Source organism: Lygodium microphyllum, chromosome 1 (genome assembly GCF_053477565.2).
Source record: "Lygodium microphyllum isolate KBCC chromosome 1, Lygodium_microphyllum_v1.1.10, whole genome shotgun sequence".
In the NCBI taxonomy this organism is placed as follows: domain Eukaryota; kingdom Viridiplantae; phylum Streptophyta; class Polypodiopsida; order Schizaeales; family Lygodiaceae; genus Lygodium; species Lygodium microphyllum.
Window position 1 is genome coordinate 199333650 of NC_141135.1, and position 25297 is coordinate 199358946.

A 25297-nucleotide genomic window follows, 5' to 3' on the forward strand; every position below is an offset into this window, starting at 1 on the left:
ATCATGCTCTATCTTAGTTGGATTCCATAGATTAATTGATGATGATCTCTCATTGGTATCTTGCAATTCTTTAACATACTCCAATTTCTCTCTTTCAAAATTGGAAATTCCAAGTCGATCTTGAAGATGGTTAAACTCCTCATATTAGTAAATCCCCAACTCTTTCTCAACATCCTTTGCCTTGTTGAGACAGAGAGAAAGAGTATCCCTTGTATCAATAAACTTGTCACCTACAATTTATGTGTCCAGTTTAAGTAACTCTGCATTGGGTTCATTCTCGACATCAACTATGATATTTGTAGCATTAGAAGCCTCTACAATGATTGCTAAACAATAATCCTCTTTTATTAAAGAGACTTTGGATGTCTGATAGTAGTATGTATTCCTTGTCCTTAATAGGAAAAGTTGAAAGAGAATGAACATTATAGAAAGAAGGGGAGTCAAACACAATATTTACATTTGCATGGATTTCTTCAATAATGATCTTAGCTCTGAATTGGGTGACATGTAGTTTGTTAGCAATATATACTTCTTACTGATGGTCCAAACATTCCTCTATATCCTTCTCATTTGCTATCTCATCTAAAATAAAAAAGCTAGAAGATTTTGCTATCTCCAATTGACGTTCATAAGATTTAATAGGATATTTAACAAGAGTATATACAATGAATGTAGCTGATTTTGATATAAGCTTGCATTACCTAGAATGAGGACAATAAAATACATCTGTTGCATAAAACTTGTCAAGAGAATGAGCTCCACACTTCCTTATGAACAGTGACTTCTCTAAAGGTGAGGTGCCAATAGGTATATGAACATTTTCAAGCAAGCACATGCAATGCTAGACTTTCAAACTTAGCAAAGTCCTCAAGTACATTGGAATAACTAAGAATAACACTCAATAGTCCTCTCTTGGTCATGGATACCCCTCCCAAAAAGTATGTTTTACATGAAAGGTCACTAGAGACACTATAGTGATCTTTGGGAGCTCACTAGTGTCATTGTCACTACAGTCTTCACCTTAAGTCTTCATCAGCTACTTCTTTTGCTTCTTCTATCTTCAAAGAGCTTTCATTCATTTCTTTCTAAGATTGCAAAACATTCTCAAGCTAAAAATTCATCCAACAAAACACTCATAGAAGCATATAGAACAAAATAGAACAAAACAAAAGATTTATAGAAGCTCTACAAAACACCTCACAGAAGGTTAACAAAAGGCATAAAAACCATATAGCTCAAACCAAAACCAACTCAAATAATTAAAAACCATCCAAATCTCTATTGGGAGCTTGTAGAGCTGCTATTCATGTGCAACGTAGCATGTTTGGGTCACCTTCTCGCAATTAATATACACGTGTTTTGAATATTACTAAGATATTGATTGAAAATCCTTAAATAAATAAATTATCTATTTTAAAAAATATCATTACACATAAAGTTAAAAATGTTAGAATATCTAACTCCCATTAAAAAGTGTCTAAAAATAAAAATCTAAAATAACATAAAAGAAAAAGCTTAAAAACTCATAAATTCATAAAAATTTGAAAACGTAGCAAAAAATTTACCCAAAAACAAAAAACCTCATGATACATCATTTTGATTTTTTGAGTGAAAATTATTTAAAACAAAAAAAAGTTAAAAAATTCAAAATAAAATAAAACAAATCGAACAACCCAAACACATAATTATACATGTCTAAATATTATTTATTTAACAAAATAAAATACATATACCAACTCGTTAATTGATCACATCCCAAAATTTCTCTTTTTTTGCTGGTTTTTTTATTTTTCTTTAAATAGAAAACCAAAATCTAATAAATTGAAAAAAATCCATAAAACACATAACAAATCATGAAAAATATGTCTTTTTTTTTTCTCCTCACGTAGTCAAATTTTAGCTTAGTGAGATTGCATTTTGGGATTGCTTCATGGATGCATTTTTCTCTCGCATGGGCATGTATTTCATGTGCTAAATATACACATCGTAATTTGTAATAAAATAAACCATCCATCACTCTTGCATGCACTAGCAAAAAAGCGTTTGACATATAATAATTTGTAAAAATGAAAATGCACTTAGAGATTCTCAAAGATGAGTTCAAAATTCGGAGTTCGTTTAATGTACTGTTGTAAGAGAGGGGGATTTAATAATGGGAAAATACTAGCTACACTGGCTGGTATGTAAGGTGTAAGGGACTTGATTTTTCACCATCAGATAATAATACAAGTCTCCTTTCATCTTTACCTCTCTCTCCAAGCTTTCGTAGCTTCTTTCTCTCTCCTTTTCTAGTCTTTCTCTCTCCTCGTCACTCTCTTTCTCTCTCTTCCTATAGTCTTTATCTCTCTTTTGCACACACACACTCTCTCCTCTTCTCCTCTCTCTCTCTCTCTCTCTCTCTCTCTCTCTCCCTCTCTCTCTCTCTCTCTCTCTCTCTTGTCCTCTTCTTGACAAGTGGTATTAGAGCTCTAGTTCTGATCCATTTAGTTACCTTACATGCTCAGTTACCATCCTTTTAAAAATCCAAGAAGCTTCAAGCACACAAGGACATGCACTAAAATGGAGGAGCACTGAAGGACCCACAGGTCAAGGACCAGAAGGACAGTAATCAAGAGCATTAATGGAGTCCTTGGACCATGTTTAGAGGCTGGAAGACTAGATTTGGTCATTTTGGGTCAAATTTGAAGGTAATTTTCTAAGATAGTGGTCATATGAGTTAGAAAAGAGTTTAATCTTGGTTACTTTTCACATGGAGTCTTCTCTCTCCTCATTCCCAAGCTCCTACCAAGCTTCCATGGAGGAGAAAACACCATAGCTCTTCTCTACCCCACCTTCAATAATCTTCATGACTTTTCCAAAGCTTCTTAGGGCTTCTAACCTTCATCTCAAGCTGTCTATTGAATGGTTGGCCCTTCCCTCTCTCCCTAAGCAGTAGCCCATGATTTGCGGCGCAAATTTTGAGGCTGCAATTTGAGCAAATAATCATCATCTTGAGCTTCTTCTCCATCTTGGCTCTCTTCTCTAGCTTCCAGCAGGTGGTCTTGACATGGATGAAGCCTTCTTCTCACCTTTCTTGAGCTCTCTTGATCCATGAAACCCTAACAGGTGCAGGCCATGGACAGCCATGAAATTTTTCTCAAAGCTCACTGAATCTTGAGGGCTTTTGCCTCTTTTGGGCCCAAGAACTTGTGCCTATAAGAATCTTTGAAGAAGCAAGCATCAAGAAGCCCGTATTTGAAGATGGAAGCAAGAATGGAGGCTTGACATTTGGGGCAGCCATAGCCATAGACAAAGAACCTTGAATTTCTTCAAGTTTTCTTCAAGATTGCGTCCTGAGGCTTAAATCTTGGAGTTTTGCCATCAATGGAGCTTGCCTACCAATTTGCAAGAGGTTTCGAGCACGGGAAGGCATTATGGGATTAAATTTTGGGAGATTCTTCTTCTATGGCCTTCAAAGCATGCATGGAGCTACTGAAGCTCAACCCCTCCTTCTCCCATTGAAGAATCAAGATTGAAGACTCAATTCTTGATTGAAGCTTTGTCATCATGAAGCTAATTGGAGCATTAGAGAGTAACGTTGGGACATTGGCACTGATTCTTAGCCCTTCTTCACTAATCAAAGAGGTAATTAACTCTTGAACTCTCTTTTATTTCCATCCTATTGCTGAGCCAAAAAGTCTATTTTTGGGAGAGATTCAAGTAGTCAATCATGCATTTTATTGAAGGTTTCAATGCTTACATGCTGCAATTCAATCTCAGTCCTCTCTTAGGCTTTCTTGCATTGAAAATGGTCCATTCTATGCTGAAAATTTTCACTACTTGGAGCCCCAAGAAGAACACCAAGGAAAAGGGGATTCTACTGCAAGAAAATCTATCTTGTACCATCAACAAGCTTTTATTTCATTCTTTTGATGACCAAAACAAAGAAAACAACAATTCTTCACGCAGCATTATAGTAGATATCTCCCATGGATTTGATAGAATCAACCATAATCATTTCCAAAAGTTAGAAAAAATTTCCAAAGTCACACATACATTCTACAGATTACTTACAGAAGAGCTACAAAACAGTACAATACAGGACCAGAGCAGATACAGAACAAATACAGAGCAAAGACAAAGGCTCTACAGAAGGTTTACAGAGGGTTACAGAAGGTCATCATAGAACAATAGATCCTCATAACTCATACTAAAACCATTACAAACTATCAAAAACTATTCAATAAGCTTCCAAAATATTTCAATCTTCATCAATCATCAATCTATGCTTCATATAGAAGAAAATCAGAACAAAACAGAAGCTATACATAAGGTATCAGAACCAATCAGAATCTCAACAGAACCTATTAGAATATCACAAAGCTTCAAATTTCTACTAAGAATTATCATGAGCTTCCAAAAAATAATCAATATCATCCAAAACACTCTCAAACACTTCCATTAACAACCATACATCACTCTAAATCCATCAAAAATCAATCATTCAGACCTCAAAAATAACAAAAATCAATTAAAAATTCAGTCTTTTTTCACTCTCAACATGTATCCCCACACTTAGAAAGGAAGCGTCCTCGCGACCTAAGGAAAAGAAGAATATAAGTTCACTAAAGAGCTCAATTTAATCTTCTTCAATATCTTCAATAATCTCTCCAAACCATGATCCCAACTTATCACCTGTATCTCTAGAAAAAATACTTCTAAAGGAAAACTTTGTTATTCATTAACTCATCTGATAAGCAATTGAAAGTCATAACAACTTTGTAAAGGATATACGAGGTTCTTCTTCAGCTTTCCATCATAGGCTTTCCATCCACCATCAATAGTTTGAAAGGAGCTCTCGAGCAGATTATTCAACCAATACGAACTCATCACATAAGATTAACCCACAATACACACACAAATACAACCATCTAAATGACACCTCCAAAAAGAGATATATATAATTAAGAATCACCCAAAATACATTTCAAAGGCATCAATGAAGGTGATTCCTTTTGAAGGCTTGGTGATTTTGAAAACGATCCATGGAGAAGGACTCATCCACAAATGTCTTTGGAGGATTTTGAAAGAATTGAAGGCAACACATCCTTTCTAGTAAAACAAGGTATCTACTAGGTAGACATAGGGCATGAAAATGTAAGACATCCAACTGTTGGGAATCAATGTTCACATTGACATTCATACAAAGCTTTGGAATAGCCTTTTGATCGTTATGGGAATGCCTATGTATATATGCTAAATACCAAGCAAAATGAGCTGTCAATCTCACTGAAGGATCTAGAGATTGTGAATATTGGTGAGCAAAATGGAGGTAATTCTGGTATGCTTGACTAGCAGTTATCCAGTCCCTTGGAATTAATGGCTAGTTAATCTATGGTCCCGTGAGAGAATCAGTCGAGCTCTATCCTCTTCTTCTCGGAATCTGCTGATCAAATCCTTCGTACCCACTAACCAACTGAGGGGGTTGAGAAATAGAAGTGGCAGGAGATGGAAGTGGAATAAGTAAAAGAGGATGAAGAGATGGATGGGCAAAATCATAAAATGAGGAATAGGCTAAAGAAGGAGTGGCTGAAAATTTAAGTGAATCAGTTAGGAAAGGTGTCAATTGATAAGCAAGAAAAGTAGAAGGTATATGGATAGATGGAGAAGGGCATGGTGGAGAAGGGGAAAAGACTCGATCTTCGATGAAAGAACAATAGGTAAATATAGGAATTTGAGGAAAACCATGAGGTTGGAAAAGGAGAGGTAAGATAGCTGTTGAGTTGGTTTGATAAAGGAAAAGATAAGTATCATAGCGATGAGCTACTTGTTGGTAGTACAATAGGCTAGGAATAGAGGGACCTAAAACAGATCGTCTCTGATAGGCACCAAAGAAGGATGAATCAAATGGGTGGTTCTTGGAAAGATAAGCTAGGAGATCTACCCTCAATTGGTTAGTGCTCTGCACATAAGTAGAAGATGTATTCTAGCGTTGATTCAAAACCATAGAATCAATCATTGAATGCCATGAAGTGTCAGGGCAAGTAGCCACATTAGAAGAATAACACTGGAACATGTCATCTATCCTCAACTCCAAATAGTTGACATATAAGACAGCTTGCAAAACCACATCTCCCACATACCAAGCCAGATCTACATCATCTGAAATCAACAGATCACCTCGTAGATACATGTAAGACAACAACATGGTATCTGTTGTCACAGAATACGGGCAACTTTTGTCAGCAAATTAGAAGACCAAGCCCTACTCCAACCATCCTCTGGAAGAGGGAGATCCATCGTTAAAAGCTTCATATAGAAGGCCAACTTTTGCAACTGATAGTGGACAAAGAATGAATGGAATGGAGGAACATACTCCTGAAATTGCTCAAATGTAGACCATAACAAATCCATCCTGGACTTCAATCTTTCCACTTTATCTTGAAACAATGGACATAATATGACTTGCCTCTGGAGAACTGCCAAGTCCTGCTGAGAGTGGAGCCCCAAGAGAGACACCAAGGAAATAGGGTTTCTACTGCAAGAAAATCTATCTTGTTATCATCAACAAGCTTTTTAATTAGGTTTTATATGATCACAATGAAGAAAAGAACACCAGTCACAACAAATCTTCATGCAGCATCATGTAGATCTCCCACAGATTTGATAGAATCAACCATATTCTTCATAATCTTCATAATCTCCATCAAAAGAATAAAGAACACAAAGGAATACACCATCTTTGAATGGAAATCAATCACATATTATTCATCTTCAATGTCTTCATAGTTCTTTTGCTCAATCTCTCATATACAGTTACACTGTTTTGATAGAATTGACTATCTCTGACTCTCTCTTTCTCTCTCCATAAATAGTACATCATATCCTCACTACAATAATCAATAATCACACATAATACTCCTCTCTTGGTCGTGGATACACCTTCCAAAAGGTATGTATGATATGAAGAGTCACCAGAGACTTCATAGTGTCCTGTGAGATCTGTCTTCTGTCATTGTCTTCTGTAACCTTCTGTGAATCTTCAGCAGTTACTTCTTCACTTCAATTAGCTTGGATAGAGATTCCATTCATCCTTTCCTAAGACAAAAACACTTCCCAAAATATCCACACATCCATCATAACACTCAATAGAAACAACAGAACAGAACCATAGAGCAACAGAAGTACAAAACAACAGAGCTACAGAAGCTTATAGAATTCCACAGAAGATCAATAGAACCCATTAAAATAATAAAAACCAAAACAAAACCAATTCAATCTTTCATAAACCTCTTCACACAACTTCAATCATCTCTCAAAACATTCATTCATCCATCTCTACTATCAAAACAGAAACAAAACAGAAGAAAATCAGACCTTTACAGAACCAAACATCCTCATCAAAAACCATAAAAAACCCTTCAAAATTATCCAAACCTTTCCAAAAACTTCAAAATATATTCAAATTCAAACAATCAGTCATAAAAAACAACCATTTATCATCAAAAACAACAAAAAATCAGTCCAAAAACCAACATATTTCACACTCAACATATCCTCACACTTAGAAAGGAAGCATCCTTGCAACCTCTGGAAAAAATGAATAAAAGCTCTAATCTCTTTGTTAAAAAATCTTCAATCAACACAATGTACCAGCTACAATCACGACCCCAACATCAGCTTCATAAAACCTATATAATATGTTTCAGCTTCCAAATCTTCAACTGCAATTTCATCCAGCTAATAAGCAACATCATCAATCTTCACAGCTCCATCTTCATTAGCTCCTCATCCACAAAGAAAAACAACAATACCCAATACAAAAAATACCCATCCACAAATATAATCTGAATGGCACAACTCCTCAAAAATGTTGAAGAGAAAGAAGAAATTTCCATTAAAAAGAAGAGAGTGGATACAATTAAGAAAACCCTCCTACTAAGTAGGATGAAGGTATTTCTTCTTAAACTGCAGACTAATTTTAAGACGGTCCAAGGCTTTGTTTTCATCCACGAAGTATTGAGGTATATTTTGGAGGAATTGTAGGCAACACATCCTTTCCAATAAAATGATGAATTTGGTAGGGAAGGCCTGTGCAAAATAATATAAGAGATCCATTTGAGCAACTGCTACATCCTCATTTGGATTAATCAGCATCTGAGGAATACCCTTGCGAGTATTCAAGTGTGACTGATGATGCATGAACGCAAGATACCAGCAAAAGTGAGCAGCAAGACGAACTGTGGTATCTCCAGAAGTACCATGTACCCTAGCAAAGTGGAGATAAGAATTGGAACACGCTGCAGAAGTATCCCAGGACCCTGGAATGAGAGGCCAATTAAACACTAGACCTGTCATTGAATCATCTAATGTCCATTGTCTTCTACGAAGGATGTCACCATCATACCTTGGGGTATCCAGCACTGTTTGGGGAGGAAGGTTAATGTAATCTGTCGGAGAGAGTAATGGAATGAAAGGAGAGCATTGTAATGGAGGATAGGACAGATCATAAAAAGAGGGTAATTGAAGGGATAAAGAAGGTGGAAAAGATGGAGAATACATAAAAAATGTATGAAGGGATTCTGATGGAGAAACTGAAGGAATAGGAGGAACAGTAGGTGGAATGTCAAAAGGAGTAGGAGATAAGGTAGGATCAGCAATGAAAGGACATGTAGTGAATACTGGAATGTGAGGAAATCCTGAAGGGGTAAATGATAAGAGAGGCCTGGGGTCAACTGCTGGAGCTCAAATGAGCTGGATATATATTTTGGTTTGCTTAGAGCATCTGACCAGTGCCAATGGGAAACGATAAGACATTAGGGAATATGATAAAAGATCAGTAGGATCTAAAGGATAAATAGAACATCGAAAATTTAAATCCTGAAAGAAAGACTCAGTAAATAATGGGTTATCATCAATGAAGCTCAATAACTGAGATTGAAGAGGCTGGATATCTGATTTATGAAAGACACTTCTTAGGCGACGAGGTTCCAAAGCAACATCCTCCAAAGGTGGATGCCAAGCATATCCCTTGCACCAAGATGTCTGCTCATGATAAGTTCGTAAACTCTCTGCTAAGAGAAGCTCAACTGAATGTACATACATCACTGCCTGTAAGATGACATCTCCCACATAAACATTTAAATCTTCCTCATCAGGGATCTGTAAATACCTGTAAGATACATGAAAGAGAGTAACTGGACCTCATGGAAAATCAAGGCATCCACAAATCTGTCAAAAACAGCTCATAAGAGATCTGCAGGCCAGATATTGGACCATCCATCCTCTGGAGGCTCTAAATCCACATTGCTCAAAGAGATATATAAGGCAAACCTCTGTTGATGATATTTCACCCAAAAGGATGGAGGAGGTGACACCAATTCAGTATAATGGACAAAATCATTCTGCACACAATCCATCCGCTGCTGAAGGCGATCAACCTTAGTTGAGAACCCATCACAGAGCTTAGCCTTTTGTTGCAACTGATTAAGCTCCTCTTGGGATGACACAACAAAAGATACAGGAGCAGGAGGGGAAATAGAAAGAACATCCACCTTCTGATTAAGTTCTTCAATGAGTTTTTGTTGGGACTCTACAGTGTCCTGAGATCGCTGGAATTGACCCTCACTAGTAGCAAGCTTACTAGCAAAAGTGACCATCTTTGCAAAGGGCAGAATTCTTCTCAAGCATCAAAGATGCATTTTCTTCATCTAGTTTAACAACCTTAGCTTCTAGCTCCTGAATAGTGACCTTCTGTGAATCCATTAAGACTATGGCAGTAGTCATCTGATTGTGAATATCACTGAGGGTTGCCCTTTCTGAAGACAGATCCTCCAGTACCTTACTTAATTGACTAGTGAGGGAATCCACCTTGTCTTTCATGGAAGTGTAAACACTAGTGTACAGTGTCTGAAGACAGGAATTAAGGGAAGTTTCCAGAGTAGACTGGACATTGGAAACCATCTGTGGAAACATGGGTCCAGCTAAAATGGTTTGTAATGATGAAGGGATCTGTGAATCTAATTTTTCTTTCTTTTGAGTAGCAAATAGATTGGTACAGGAAAGGAATAAAGGAAGGGCACTATCAGACACAGTAGGAGTGGATGTTTGCACCAGTGGATCTTGGACAGAAGGATTGGAAGGTCCCTTTGTGCGAAGGCGTTTCTTTCTAGAAAAAATAACAGGCGACTCCTCATCTTCTAAATTAAGCTGCATGGGCCTAGGAGAAGAAACTGATACTGTAGGCTGCACTGGTAAAGGAGCTAGATCTGGCACTGGAACACCACCAGGAGGAGGTGCAAAAGTAAGGATCCTCTGTAGGAAGGCACCATAAGAAACAATACTATTTTGACCCTTCCTGACACGCTGAAAATGCTGATCCATCTTAGATAACAGGAAACTTGCCCAGTTGAATTTAGCTCCCTCCAGAATCTTCACAGAAGCTGTGAATAATTCTTTTGACAGGTATTTGGATGTAGCCTTTCTTGACATGAACCGGTCCTGGAGGAACTGGCATAACTGCTTCCAGACTGGAGAAGAAATGTGAGCAACAGACACCCGTGAGCTATTAATGAGCTGGTTAAGGAGCAAGGGGGTGGAAGTTTCCTTCTTCATCAGTGTGACTATCTCCTCAGCCGTCCAGAACTGGGCACAAAGGAAGCAGATAAGGGCAAACATAATGCTTCACTGATATTGGCTACTGATAAACAGAATGTCCAGCTGTAAGCCAAGCCAGACTGGTTTTTGTAAGAAGCGAGGAAAGAATAACACAGCTTCTCATCCACAGGTAGTAAAGTGAGAGCCACAAATGGGCGAAGACCAGCTTGTCGAATACAATCTGCCTCTAACAGAAGAGAATAGTCATGGACCGCAAGAGGAACATGCTGGACCACAATTGGAGGCGTAGAAAGAGGTGCCATTCAGACTATGGTAAAAAAAAAAACCCACACACACAACTGGGAAAACAAAAAGATAACCTGCAAAACCCAAAAACAAAACCAAGACTGAGACCATCGATAGGAAACCAACTAATTGACATGACTGACTGGACCATAACAACCCCCCAGGCAAACCACATCCTAGAAACAATTCGGCATGACCTCTACACACGTGCGACCGAAAACTTCATTCTATGCACACATACATGCACCCTATAACCCCGTATCAGGCAGAAAATAAAATAAAACTACATTCTGTAGCCCAGACAGACTCAAAAAAAAATCATGACGCAATCAAATATTCTGACTAAAAACAAGAATAAATACCATGTTGACCAATGTCAGATTACTACTCCCACTCCCATGTAGCGTTCACGTCCTACAGTGCGGTGGAGTGTGTGAGTGAAACTAACGACTCATTTTTTATTATATAAATAATTAAGCATCGTTCATTATTAAATTAACCCGTTAATGCATGGTGAGTCGACATCGTAACCCAGCCCCACTCAAATTTTGACACGACTGGACTAACTGACTGGGTCTCTACTAATGCAGTTCCTTGTTATAATTAGATGATGTATGGCACTTGCGTGCATGCATGCGTGACTTCGGGGGTTGATTTTAATTACAAGTTAATGTGTCTGAAACGCGTATGAGTGTGCATTTGTGAATTGATTTTAATTTACAACTTATGTGGGTTAGGGTGCAAAGGTGCACGTGCAACGGTGGGGGTTCTTTTTATAATTAACGTCCGGTTCATTTTATTTACAATTTATGAGGTGCAATCTGTTAATTATGTGTGTGCAACGTTTGATTGATTTTATTTACAATTAATGTGTGTTATTGTGCAAGTGAGAGGGGGAAAAAGGAAGGAACTTGGTAATGTGTGGGTCTGCCTGCAAAGTCTGAAATCACAACCTCCAAAAGTGGAATGCCCAATCCACAAAAATCCACAAAACGGTCAAACAGTCGACTGCCAAGAGTCGTCCTATTGGATAGAAAAACAAAAACGAGCTAACATCGTGACCACGACAAAGAACAATGAAACAGATGACCAAAAGAAAAGAAGAAAAAAATGTATGTCTTGGATTTATTTGGATGTGTTGATTGGTAGGGTTTTTATGTTTTTAGTTTGTGGTGTTTGGTTAAGTTGTTTGGGGTTTGTGGTGTTTTTTGTTTATTTGTGTGTGTTTGTTTGTGTTTTTTTTTTAAATTTTAACAAAGAACCCAAATTTTCCCACGACGAGAACGGAAACCCATATTGTTTCAATGTGATGGAAATGTTCATTTGATGTTGGGGAGTTTCAAAGAATTTTGTTTATAATAAATACATTGTCATGAGATGTTTCTAAAAAGAAATAAGTTCCCAACATTATGTGAATATTTTTTTAATTCCAAGAAAATATCTAAAATAGGAAAGAAAGTAAATGTGATTTTTTGAAAATGTGTTATGTTTTATTTATTTATTTTGGGAATTATTTTCCAATTTTAATGTATTTTTTTGGATTTTTTATCAATTTCCATCAATTTAGAAAGAATTTCAGCCAATTTAGAAATTTCAAGAATTTTTTAATAGGATTTTTTCAGGAGGAAAATTTATTAAACTGTGGAAAAAGGTTTCGACAATTTTCAGTAAATTTTCAGAATTTGTTTTAAATTTTTTATGATGTTTTTCAAATTTTAAATGTGTTTAATGGATTTTGTGATTAAAAAATGATTTTCAGGATTTCAAAAAGGAATACCCAGACATGCGTGAACAGCTGCATGTGAACGAACGAGCATGCACCACCACACAGACAAGTCCAAACGTGCGTCTTGCGCATGAACAGTCGCAAAAAGACACAATCACACGTATACGCACGCAAAAGTCAGATGGTCTCACGCATGAACAACACACATGCGAAGACACGGAGACATGAACACGCGGCGGGGGAGGGTGGGGTGAAGCCAACTGGGGGGGTTGGGTCTGGTTAAGGGGCGGAGGTGGGTGTTAAGGGGGGGAATGGTGGGTTAAGGGAGGGGTGGTGGATTAAGGGGGGAATGGGGGGTTAAGGGAGGGGTGGAGGGTTAAGTGGGGAATGGGGGGTTAAGGAAGGGGTGGTGGATTAAGGGGGGAATGGGGGGGTTAAGGGAGGGATGGGGGGTTAAGGGGAGAATGGGGGGTGGCCAGCGGTGGTAGGGAGGGGAAGGAGGTGGTGGAGGAAGTAGGGGAGGAGAAGATGAGGGGGAGGGAGAAGGATGAAGGAGGAGGAGGGAGCGGAAGCGAGGGCGGTGGCGAATGCAGCGGCGGCGTCGGCGGACTGTGGCGGTGGCGAACGGCGAATTTGGTGGTGAACCAGGGCAGCGGCGCAACGCCAGGGCGGGCAGGCAGCACCAGGCGGGCGGCGATTCGGGACTAGGGCGGGCGGGGCGGTGCTCGAGGCAGGCCAGCGGCACCAGGGCACCAGGCGGCGGCGAACCAGGGCGCCTGGGGGGGAGAAGGGAGAGGCGGGGGAGTAGGGGAGGAGGAGGGAAGAAGAGGGAATGGAGGCGGGAGGGAGCAGAGGAGGAGGGTGTGTTGGGGGTTACAGGGAGAGAGAGGGAGGGGGAGGGAGGGGGAGGGAGGGGGAGGAGAGAGAAAGAAAGAACAAAAAGAGAGAGATAGAGAGGGAAGGGGGGAGGGGTTTGAGGTGCCATTCAGATAAGAATGAAATACACATGACACTAATAGATATATAGAAGGTGTGGAAAATAGCTAAACAAAAGACAGATAAGATTATGACAAAGTCTTTGCTCATACATAACCTAAAAGACCATCCCAAGCAAACCACATCCTAGAAAAAATTTGGCATGACCTACCCATACATGTGAACGATAGCTTCATGAGATGCAAACATACAAGTATCCTAATTCCTATATCAAGAAAGAAAATAAAATATATATACATATCGTAGAAAATAAAATATATATACATATCGTACCCCTGACTACATCAATGTGGCTATCAAAATACCAAAAACACAACAAAATTCACCACAAGAATATAACAAAACCAAGACCAGATTACACTTAACAACAATAAGGACTGATTAAACGACTCTGTCACCCTCATACCCATGTAATGCATTCATTAATGAGGTGATAGATATGTAGTGTAGATAGATTCAAATTTAATGCAAAAAATTTGGGCAAACCAAGATGGGAGCTGAGGTAGGCAATTCCTTGAGCTGATTAAAGCTCTTATTAGCTATGGTATCCCAGAAAAATGCCTCTTTCTTAAGCCTATTAGTCAAGGGAGCTGCAATAGGGGCATAATGCCTAATGAATCTACGATAGAATGATGAGAGACGAAGAAATCCTCTAAGTGAAGTGGTATTTGTAGGTGTGGGCTAGTCTTCTATACACTGTACTTTCTTAGGATCATCCATAATTCCATCTTCACTAACAATGTGCCCCAAGTATTCCACTTCTGTCTGCATGAAAGAACATTTTTTCTCCTTGGCAAAGAGTCTATGTTGCCTCAATACATCAAACAACTACCTCATATGACAAAGGTGATCCTTCAGTAATGTACTATAGATGAGGATATCATCAAAGCAAACCAACACAAATCTGAAAAGAACGAGCTAAAGTATTTTATTCATTAAGCTCTGAAAGGTGGCCGGTGCATTAGTTAACCCAAAAGGTATAACCAAGAAATAATAAAGCCATTGAGATCAGTCCGAAATGTTGTTTTGACCTCATCCCCTATCCTAATGCGGATCTGTGACCTCAAATCTATCTTTGTAAAGTACTTAGCCCCCTTGAGCTTATCTAGCAAGTCATCTATGCATGGAATGGGGTACCTGTTCTTCACGGTGATCTTATTAAGATCCCTCTAGTCTATGCACATCCTGAAAGATCCATCCTTCTTTTTGACCAATAACACAGGGGAAGCATATAAGGGAAGCATATGGTGAAGAACTAGGCTCAATAAATCCCATGTCCAGTAATTCTTTGACTTGTTTGGCAACTTCTTCTCTTTCACACCTAGACAATCTGTAAGGTGGCTTGTTCACAGGCTTTGACTGAGGCTCCAGATCTATGGGATGATCAACTGCCCTATTAGGGGGTAGTGCTGTAGGTACTTGGAAGAGGTCCTTGTACTCTTCTAAAAGGGCTCTCAATGTTGAATTCTTTACTGTTTTAGTGGACTGATCTGAATTTTCTTTATTTAACTATAGTACAAAGATTTGGGACTGTCTCTTAAACTCTTTCTTGAGTTGTTTGCTGGTAATGAGCTGAAATTCATTGTTATTTTGAATTCCCTGAATGAGCTGTCCCACACTAACAAACTCCATATACAGCAATGAAAAATCCATGGGTATAGTGCCCAAAGTTCTCAACCAATCACAACCCAAGACAACATCTATAGGCCCCATTTCCAATGCAATTAAATTCATTTGCTGTCCAAAATTTTCAGTAAGCTAAATATGAACAGCAGGGCATACTTTAGTGCTAATTTCTTCATCCCCATTAGCAACTTGCACATTCAATGGCTGCTATAAATTAGTGGAAAAACACTTTAGCCTATCCATACTACTCTATTAATGAAACTATGAGTGCTACCACTGTCTACAAGTATAAACACATCCTTCCCATGAGTTTTTCCCTTAATACGCAATGTATTAGGGCTTTTGGATCCTATCCAAGCATCCATAGATATTGTATAAATAGTGGCAGCATATATTTCAGCATGTGGTTCATTCTTTCCACCCATATCCCATGATACATGACCACCGAGATCAAAAGGAAAAGAGTCAGCAGGGTCAAATAACTCTTCTTAACCAAACTCATCATCATCATCATCCGTTTTAGCAGTCATCATAAAAGCATGTGCATCCTTAGGGTCCTCCTCTGAGTCCTCAGATACCAACATGCTGTGAACCCGAACCTTAGCATTTCTAAAAGCACATTTTGAGGCATGATCAGTTGTATACTTCTCGCTACAGACAGCCCTAGAAACAGGACTAGAGCTCCAGGAGATAGATGATACAGAAGCACTTCCAGAAATAGAGGAAGTGCTGATGCTGTAGTTATTAGAAGAAAAAGGAAAGATGAAAATGGGTGTAGCCCCATTTCCCAACCGGCTAGAGAAGCCTGTGGATCCTATCAAAGATTATGACTTGGTCAAAGACCTAGACACCTTTAAACCAAACCTAACATTTTGACAATTACTGATGCTGTCTCCCAGCTACCGAAAGAAATTCAAAAGCATCTTGACAAGAAGACGTGGGGACTAAGGATCGCTCCAATAGCAATCAAGACCAATAAGGCCGCGGAGCCTGTAAAGGAAGTAGATGTGGCTAATGCCTTCCTAGATCCTGGAACCCCAGAGATTAGTGTATGGATTGAAGGATGCTTCATCTCAGATGCATTGATTAATGGAGGCTCATCAGTAAACATAATGACGGATGTGACAATGAAGGACTTAGGGTTGCAAGGAATTCAACCTACACAGTGGCTTACCAGATTGGCAGACCAAAGCAAAATTAAATGGGCTGATTTTTTGTTTTTTTTGATGATAAATGGTTGTTTTTTATGACTGATTGTTTGAATTTGAAGATATTTTGAAGTGTCTGGAAAGGTTTGGATAAGTTTGAAGGGTTTTTGATGGTTTTTGATGAGGATGTTTGGTTCTGTAAGGTCTGATTTTCTTCTGTTTTCTTCAGTTTTCTTCTGTTTTGTTTCTGTTTTGGTAGTAGAGATGGATGAATGAATGTTTTGAGAGATGATTGAAGTTGTGCGAAGAGGTTTATGAAATATTGAATTGGTTTTGTTTTGGTTTTTATTATTTTTATGGGTTCTATTCATCTTCTGTGGAGTTTTGTAAGCTTCTGTAGCTCTGTTGTTCTGTACTTCTGTTATTCTATGGTTCTGTTCTGTTGTTTCTATTAAGTGTTATGATGAATGTGTGGATATTTTGGGAAGTGTTTTTGTCTTAGGAAAGGATGAATGGAAGCTCTATCCAAGCTAATTGAAGTGAAGAAGTAACTGCTGAAGATTCATAGAAGGTTACAAAAGACAGTGACAGAAGACAGATCTCACAGGACACTATGAAGTCTCTGGTGACTCTTCATATCAGGCATACCTTTTGGAAGGTGTATCCATGACCAAGAGAGGATTATTATGTGTGATTATTGATTATTGTAGTGAGGATATGATGTGCTATTTATGGAGAGAGAAAGAGAGAGTTAGAGATAGTCAATTCTATCAAAACAGTGTAACTGTATATGAGAGATTGAGAGAGAGAACTATGAAGACATTGAAGATGAATAATATGTGATTGATTTCCATTCAAAGATGGTGTATTCCTTTGTGTTCTTTGTTCTTTTGATGGAGATTATGAAGATTATAAAGAATATGGTTGATTCTATCAAATCCGTGGGAGATCTACATGATGCTACATGAAGATTTGTTGTGTCTGGTGTTCTTTTCTTCATTGTGATCATATAAAACCTAATAAAAAAGCTTGTTGATGATAACAAGATAGATTTTCTTGTAGTAGAAACCCTATTTCCTTGGTGTCTCTCTTGGGGCTCCATGTTTTTTGTGCGTAGTCGGGGAAAATTGCCATCAACAAGCACAAACAGAGGCTGAAAATGGAAGAAGTGGCACTGTGGAAAAAGAAGTAAATCAATGGATAGTAGAGTTCCTGCCACTGTTGAAGAATTGCAAGCCTTCATTGCCAAGGAAACATTCTACAAAAGATTCATTCCCCAATGGAGAAAGCACAATGCCATTCTGATGAAGTCCCTCTGTACGGTCTGTTTTCACTACCCTCTGAAGCTGTAGAAAGTTGCATCACAGTTGCAAAGTTCCTCCCATAAAACTGAAGAGTAGAACAAAGAGAATGAGTATCAATGGAGGATTTGGCCTTCATTGAAGAATTTCCAGATATCATCAAGTGGGAAATAGTCAAGAAGCTTCAGGAGTCGTGGTTTGTGGAGATTCACAAAAATAAGAAGGAATAGAGCTGGGACTTGTTCGTAGACACTCAACAGCAAGATACGTGGAATGCTTGGTGTTCTGATAATCTTTTGTTTATCCAATTGGCAACCCACTGGAAGTTGGTAGATAGAGAGTTCTTTACCACATACACTGTTGAAACCATCAGGAGCTGGCATTACTATGATGATGGCACCACCACAATGCTTAGACATATGCATTTTGACACCTTCAGAACCGAATACTTTCCTCTGTGCAGTGGCATGAAAGCAAAATTCAGAGATGTTGAAAAGGAAGAAGTAGAAGAAATGTTGGCAAGAGAGTCTTCCAGAGACTGAAGCCTTCTCTTAACCCTCTGTGGAGTACTAACAACATAGTGGAGCCAACCCCCCACATGAATGACGCCATCCGGAGACAAGCACTAGAATGACTTCAAAGGTACGTGAGAAGAGAGAAAGCAAGAATCAAAGCCAAGAACGAGCTAGTAGAAGAAGCCGCCTTTGACGCCCTTGCCGAACTCTTTATAGAAGTCCCAATGGCACATCAAGCTCTTCCTCCTCCTACTAGAGGTCCACTTCCAAGCCAGATCCGTCCTGGAAATATTGATGACAGGCCAGCAAATGTAGTCGCGTTGCCAATTTTTAAGGGAGAGTACAATGAAGACCCTGATCTTCATGTAGCAGAATTCATGGTAGCATGTGTGGCTAACAATGCCAGAACCCCTAAGCATTGGTTAGCAATATTCCCCGCCACTTTCAAGGATGCAGTGTTTCAGTGGTATGAGAGACAAGCAGCAGGAACTTTTGGCACATGGGACTTGGCCTTCCTCACTAAATTCAGGCGTGAAGGTTTTGAAGAGTAGATGCAAGAGGAGTTCATGAACATAAGTCAGTCCTCTAGAGAAAGAGTAGAAGCTTATGTCTCGCGAATGAAATCCATCCTGAAGAGAAGGACCAACCATAATCTAGATGATGGCATTCAGAAGGGAGTCTTCCTCAGAGGATTACAACCAGAAGTTTGAAAATTTGTGGAGCTGCAAAGACCAGCCACACTATAAGCTGCACAGAAGGTGCAAGCCTGTACGATGAAGTGGAAGCTAGATTGATGATGAACCCAGAAAGAGGAGTCCCACCTACTCTGATGCAAGGGATGATGTACCCACCAAATACAATCCCAAGTACTGTCCTCTACCCCTACCAACACATGTCCCCAGTATCACAGTAGAATGCACCAAATCCACAGTGGCCACAATCAATGCCTCAAATGATGGTTCAACCACAACAAAAATGGTCCCAAACAATTCCCCCAATGCCAAATCAGCAGCAATAGTGGAACCCTACCAATTGGAGCCAACAACCAACAGTTCAAACATGAGCTCTAAATCAGAATCAGAACAGATACCCCTCTGCACCAGCCCAACCTGTTTATGCAGTGATTACAGAGACTTCTCAAAACCCTCCTGCCAGTGCCTCAGGAGGAGAAAGCTTGAAGGATTATTTATCCAACTCAGTTGCAAATATAATAAAGGAGTTGATGGATGTGATTACAGAGCAGCTACAGACGCTGAAGGTGAATACCGCCAATATATCCACTCCTGCGGGAGCTGGAAGAGATGTGATGCGCTCTAATACATGGTGTGGAAAGTGTCATCAAGCGGGGCATTTAGCCACTAGATGTATCCTAACACCAACCATTCCTGGAGCCTTCTGTTCCTACTGTTTGCGGAAGAACCATATAGAGGATATTTGCTCTCTGAAAGAGATGCATGAATGAAGACATAAGGATGAAGATGCAAGATTCAACCTGCTAGAATCAAAATGACAACACATGATATTGGACCCAAGCCTAGAGAGTTTGGTCCTAATTTCGGTCCAAGGAGGTTTCCCTCTCAAAGTTACAAAGGACGACAGTCTGGCGGTGGTCAGAGATCAGAAGTGGAGTGCTACAGATGCGGAGAAAAGGGACACATTTCACCAAATTGTCCAAATCCCAGAAGGTCAGTGGATTACAAGTCCTTATGCGGTCGATGCAAAGGAGAAAGCCACACTGCAAAAGACTGTCCAAGCCCAGCCCCAGTGAAAAACAGTGCTACTAATAATCCGTCCAAGGCCCAAGAGTCTATCTCCAATTTAGTGGAATTGGAAGTTGCTACCATCACACGTGCAAAGAAGAAGGAACCACCTGTCCAGAAAGAAAATAATCCTCCTGTTAGAAGAGTGAAGTTCAATCTTCCAAAACAAAAAAATAGAACAGAACAGAGCCTAACAGTGCCGTACAGAGCACTACAGTTCCACAGAGTCACAGAGACAGTTCCAGAGACAGGACCAGAGGTCCCTGGAGATAGAAGAGGAGGAAGTGCCACAAGTGGCAGAAGAAGTCTCCATGATGCCCCTGTTGGAAGAAAAAAGGAAAATGAAAATGGGTGTTGCCCCATTCCCTAACCGGTTGGAGAAGCCAGTGGATCCTATTAAGGAATACGATCTGGTCAGAGATTTAGATACCTTTAAACCAAACCTCACATTCGGATAATTGTTGATGATGTCTCCCAGTTGCCGAAAAAGGTTCAAAAGTATACTGATAAGAAGACGTGGCTTAAGGATTGCTCCCTTAACAGCAACAAAATCCAATAAGGCCCCGGAGCCTGTAAAATAAGTGGATGTGACTAATGCCTTCCTAGATCCTGGTACCCCAGAGACTGGCGTGTGGATAGAAGGCTGTTTTATTGCAAATGCATTGATTGATGGTGGCTCATCAGTGAATATTATGACGGATGTGAAAATGAAGGATCTAGGCCTACAAGGTGTACAACCAACTCAATGGCTCATCAGACTGGCGGATCAGAGTAGAATCAAGCCTTTGGGCATTCTTCCATATGTGAAGACTACAGTGGCTGGAAAAGATTATGACTACTGCAAGCGATGTGATGCCAGTCAGAGAATGGGGAAACCCACCAAGACCAGCGCTATGCCACTGCAACCTATCCTCCCTTTGAAGCCGTTCAAGAAGTGGGGCATCGACTTTGTCGGCCCAATCGATCCTCCCACCAGAAGAAAACAGAACAGATACATCCTGGTATATACGGATTATGTCACAAAGTGGTGTGAAGCTAAAGCCCTAAAGCGGGACGATGGTAACAGCGTAGCCTTGTTCATATACGAGAATATCATCACCCGTTTGGCAGTCCCCTAGAGCTGGTAAGTGACAGAGGCACTCATTTCATTAATAAAGTCATGGAAGAGTTGACAGAGCTGTATAAGATCTGCCATCGCAAGTCCACTCCTTACTACCCCAAAGCCAACGGCCAAGTCGAAGTCACCAATCGCATCCTTTGCTCGATTCTGACAAGGACGATTGCCGCACATCGTCGTGATTGGGATGATCGACTTACAGAGGCCCTCTGGGCGTACAGAACCTCTCATAAAGCAGCTTCAGGACAGACACCCTTCCAGCTGGTGTATGGTACAGAAGTTGTTTTCCCTGTTGAACTGGAATTTCCCTCTTTGCGAGTGGCTATCAAAGAGCGTTTGGGGGATGATGATTCACTACAACGTCATCTCCTGCGCTTGGAATGTTTGGACGAAACTCGCAGGATGGCTCTACAGTGCATGGAAGCCACGCAATGTAAAAGAGTGGGGATAGACGGGTAGGATGCGGGTTAGCATGGGAATACCCAGTTATATTGACATGGTATATAAGGTGTTGAGAGACCCAATTAGGGCATCAGTTTTATCAATAATCAAGTCTCTTTTCTCCTTCCTTCCAGCTTTCATGGCTTTCCTCCTCTTTCTCTCTATTTTCATGTCTTTCTCTCTCTTCTGCTAGTCTTTCTCTCTCTTCTTCTTTCATATTCTTCCTCTTTCTCTCTCCTCTCTGCAGTCTCTCCCTTCTCTCCTTCTCTCTCCTAGATCTCCTTCATTACAAGTGGTATCAGAGCTTAGTTTTTAGATCCTTCCTTTCTCTCTCCTTTCCCTCAAATCTAGTCTCATTTTCCAACAATAAGCCCTACTTTTCAGGTACACAGGCAGAGATGGCAGCTTTCTTGGAAGACACGCAGGAGCTATGGTAGGAGGCTTGGCCAAATCTGGACGCAAGGAGACAAAAATGGCAGCTCGTTTTCAACTTTGAGGTATAGCAGGGACAGGAGCTGTATGAAGCAGTGATGGAGTACCATGTGGTGCTCGCAGCCAATCTACACTGTTTGTAGTAGCATGTGACCAGAACAATCGTACCAAAGGGCTGATGTTGAATCAAGTCGAGTTAGGGTGTGCTCATAAGGGAGAAGCAGACATGCATGTGAAGTCCAGAACTCTGTTGTGGTCATAATTGGATGATCAATGGTGAGCCCACACGCTGACATGAAGCCCAATGCTTCATCAACACGATGGGCTAGCCCCAAGTATCTGCTTAACTGCTCACTGCCACTTGTGAAATCCAGGTTCCATTGTGTAAGCCTTTGCCTGGCTGCACCGCATGAGTATGGTAGCCAGAAATCCAGTTAAAAGCAACACAGTAACACATGAATTGATTATAGAGAACCAATGGGTTTCAAGATGCTGTAGCAGGATTGAGTAGTTGACATACTCCTCCATCCATGCGATTGTCAAAGGCCTTGTCTATCTCCTTCCAAATAACAGAATATAACATCAAAGCAAAGCTTCTCTTCGTCTTGGATTCGTGCATGCTCTCAGGTGTGCCTGGCAGGTAATATAGCTTCTTCCAGGGTCTTGCACTGGTCTGGAGAAAGTGAACCAAACTCAGGGAAATCAACAGAGAAATGGATATACAACTTCCTTACACTTCCCACTAGATGATTGTGAATATCACAGGGGACTATATTTCTGAAGGGGGATAGGTCTGTGATCTCATAAAGGGCCAAGCCATGGTAGGTTATCCAGTGTGATACTCTGACCCCAGTCGCTGCTACCTTCTCATCTCCAACCCAAACACCTGTATTTAGAATGGGATACATAACCAACTGGCCAGGGCCATGATATGTGACTTCACCTCCACGTTCTGTTCTGTATGCATCACAAGGAGGATTATCCATGTCAAATAGCATGTAGTCCTCAGAGCTTAAAATTCCCAAAGTGTACACAGGAGGATGTTGCAAAATGATCGACGCATCATTCGCATCATTGCCTTTAAGTACATCTGCAGCTCACCACGCCTCTGGTGCCGGGACCCTCGAATGATCTGAAAGATCAGATCTGAATTCTTCAGGAGACTCAATTCCAGCTCTATCAAGAGTCTCCTGCTTGCCAGATTCCCAGACGGGATCCTAGACATTGAATCTAGAGGGTCACATTTCAGATGCAGCACTTCTTCCAAGCTTCTATTTTGCATGCAGTCATAGATGAGCAAGCTAACCTTCTCACCATGGGAGGAATACCCTACTAAGAGCTTCACCACATACCTAGAATCAAGGCACCCGCAAATAGAGGGCTCGTTCCTGGAGATGATTTAAAATTTGTAAATCTACAGCTCCTTGTCTGCAGGCTGTGTATTCATAAGGGATCCCCTTATATTAAAAAGGCTTGTTGTGAGATTTCTGGTTGAGATAACCAGCATTGTCGCAGGGAGAACAACATAATCTGTGCAGCCAGGCAGGCTTGGGAATAAGGCCATGCTGCAATCTTACCTGCATTCCCTAGTTCGAGTCCTGAACCACGATGTGCAGACTTGCAACAGGGTGGCTGCAAACCAGTGGCTCGTTTAGTTCCAGCATACGGATGTTGCATGGAAAGTGGCAATTGGCATCCTTACGTCAGATCCTACTTATTTCCGTCATGACTTTGAGGTTGAGTTGTTTGCTGCACAAGTACTGCAGAGAAAGATCCAGAGTGAGGGAGTAAATCTTCAGCCTGATTATAGGGGAGCTCTGCAAGCATTGCTACTTACTTCTGCAAAGAAATTCAGCAATGGGCCCCCTCAGCTTTTGACCCAGATATGTTTGTCATTATCAGCATTGGTTCTAAGAGCTGTGGAACTGAAGAAGCCTGTTGAACTGTTTGCAAGCCTCTATGAACTACAAGGACAAGGAAGTGGTAGCAATGCCATTCTGGAGCTGCTCACAGTCCTTCCTGAGGAGGCTATAGAAGACCAAACTGTCAATGCCATCTGATTCTCCTTTGACAATTGAAGTCAAGACTTGAGACACCAGCCACCAATTCTCCTATGGAAGTTCATCTCTGTAGATTCCCAAAGACCCAAAGTGACTACTGCTCTATTGAATGGGCACTCAACTCAGCATAGCAGTTTTCTTTTTAATGATTCTCTGAAGCCTGGTTTGTGTGTATGTTTGGGTAATAGCTCCATAGCAACAGCTGATTTGGAGTAGGTTTACAATTGCATTTTGTCTGAGCTCAAGCAGTTGCTTACACCCAAACCTAAGGGAAGAGATCTAGAAGTGAGCTACAATGTTCTGGCTACAGGAGGCATGTGGGGGACAGGACCAAACATTGTTCTTCACCCTGTTGCTATTCTTATCTTTACTATTCACAACGAAATTGGGGCTTTGATTCTCATCAGCCTACCTATGCAAAGATACTTCAACGCTCTGTCATTTTGGAACATGCATTTATGGCCACATTTGAATGTGCTAGATGTATTATGCAACATGTGTAGAACAGATATCTGTCTACCGCTGTAGATTAATAACATGCATATGATGATTGAACTTCTGAAGTCTTTTGAAAGCAACTTCTCTTTCTGGGTGGTAAACTTTTGCCTGCCTATGGTGTTTTCATAGAGGGTTTGAAAAGCTCCATGCCCTCTGCAGTGTGCATGATGTAGAGCCATAGCTAGCTGAGCCGGCAAGCTGCTCAAAGCAATCAACCTGTGACAATCTCGACTGGGATTCCTAGCCCTGAACTTGATGATGTATCTAGAAGAGTACAAGGCCTCAGTGTTAACGCAGATTTTGGCAATGATTTTAGGTGGATGGAAGGGCCTGGTATGCAAAAGTCAGATGGCAACAATTTTGGTCGGCGGACACCTAGACATGGCATCAATGTTGCAGAAATGGTGGTAGCAATAGAACTATTGATGCAAATGATGTATGGCTCTATGTGGCATTGAGAACCACCATTGAGACCTAGGATGTCTTGTGATACATAGTAAGGACAAAAATGATCATTTATAGCATGTTAGAGAAGTTTTTAACATATTGCAGAGTCACAAGTTGTTTGCTAAAGAAACCAAATGTACATTCATGGCCAAAGAAGTAGAATACTTGGAACATATTATTGGAGAAAATGGCATCAAGGTTTACTCAAAAAAGGTCCAATGTGTGAAAGATTGACCTACTCCAACAAATACCACTTCATTGAGGGGTTTTCTTGGTTTGTCTTCTTTCTACCAAAGATTTATCAAGAATTATGCTCATGTGGCTCCACCATTGACTGATAGGTTAAAGA

General features: G+C 40.3%; 1 pseudogene; it reads right to left on the reverse strand.

Moving 5' to 3' along the window:
- Positions 1 to 22566: 22566 nt before the first annotated feature.
- On the reverse strand, positions 22567 to 23507 carry LOC148042150 (octanoyltransferase LIP2p2, chloroplastic pseudogene; annotated as a pseudogene).
- Between the last annotated feature and the right edge of the window lie 1790 nt (positions 23508 to 25297).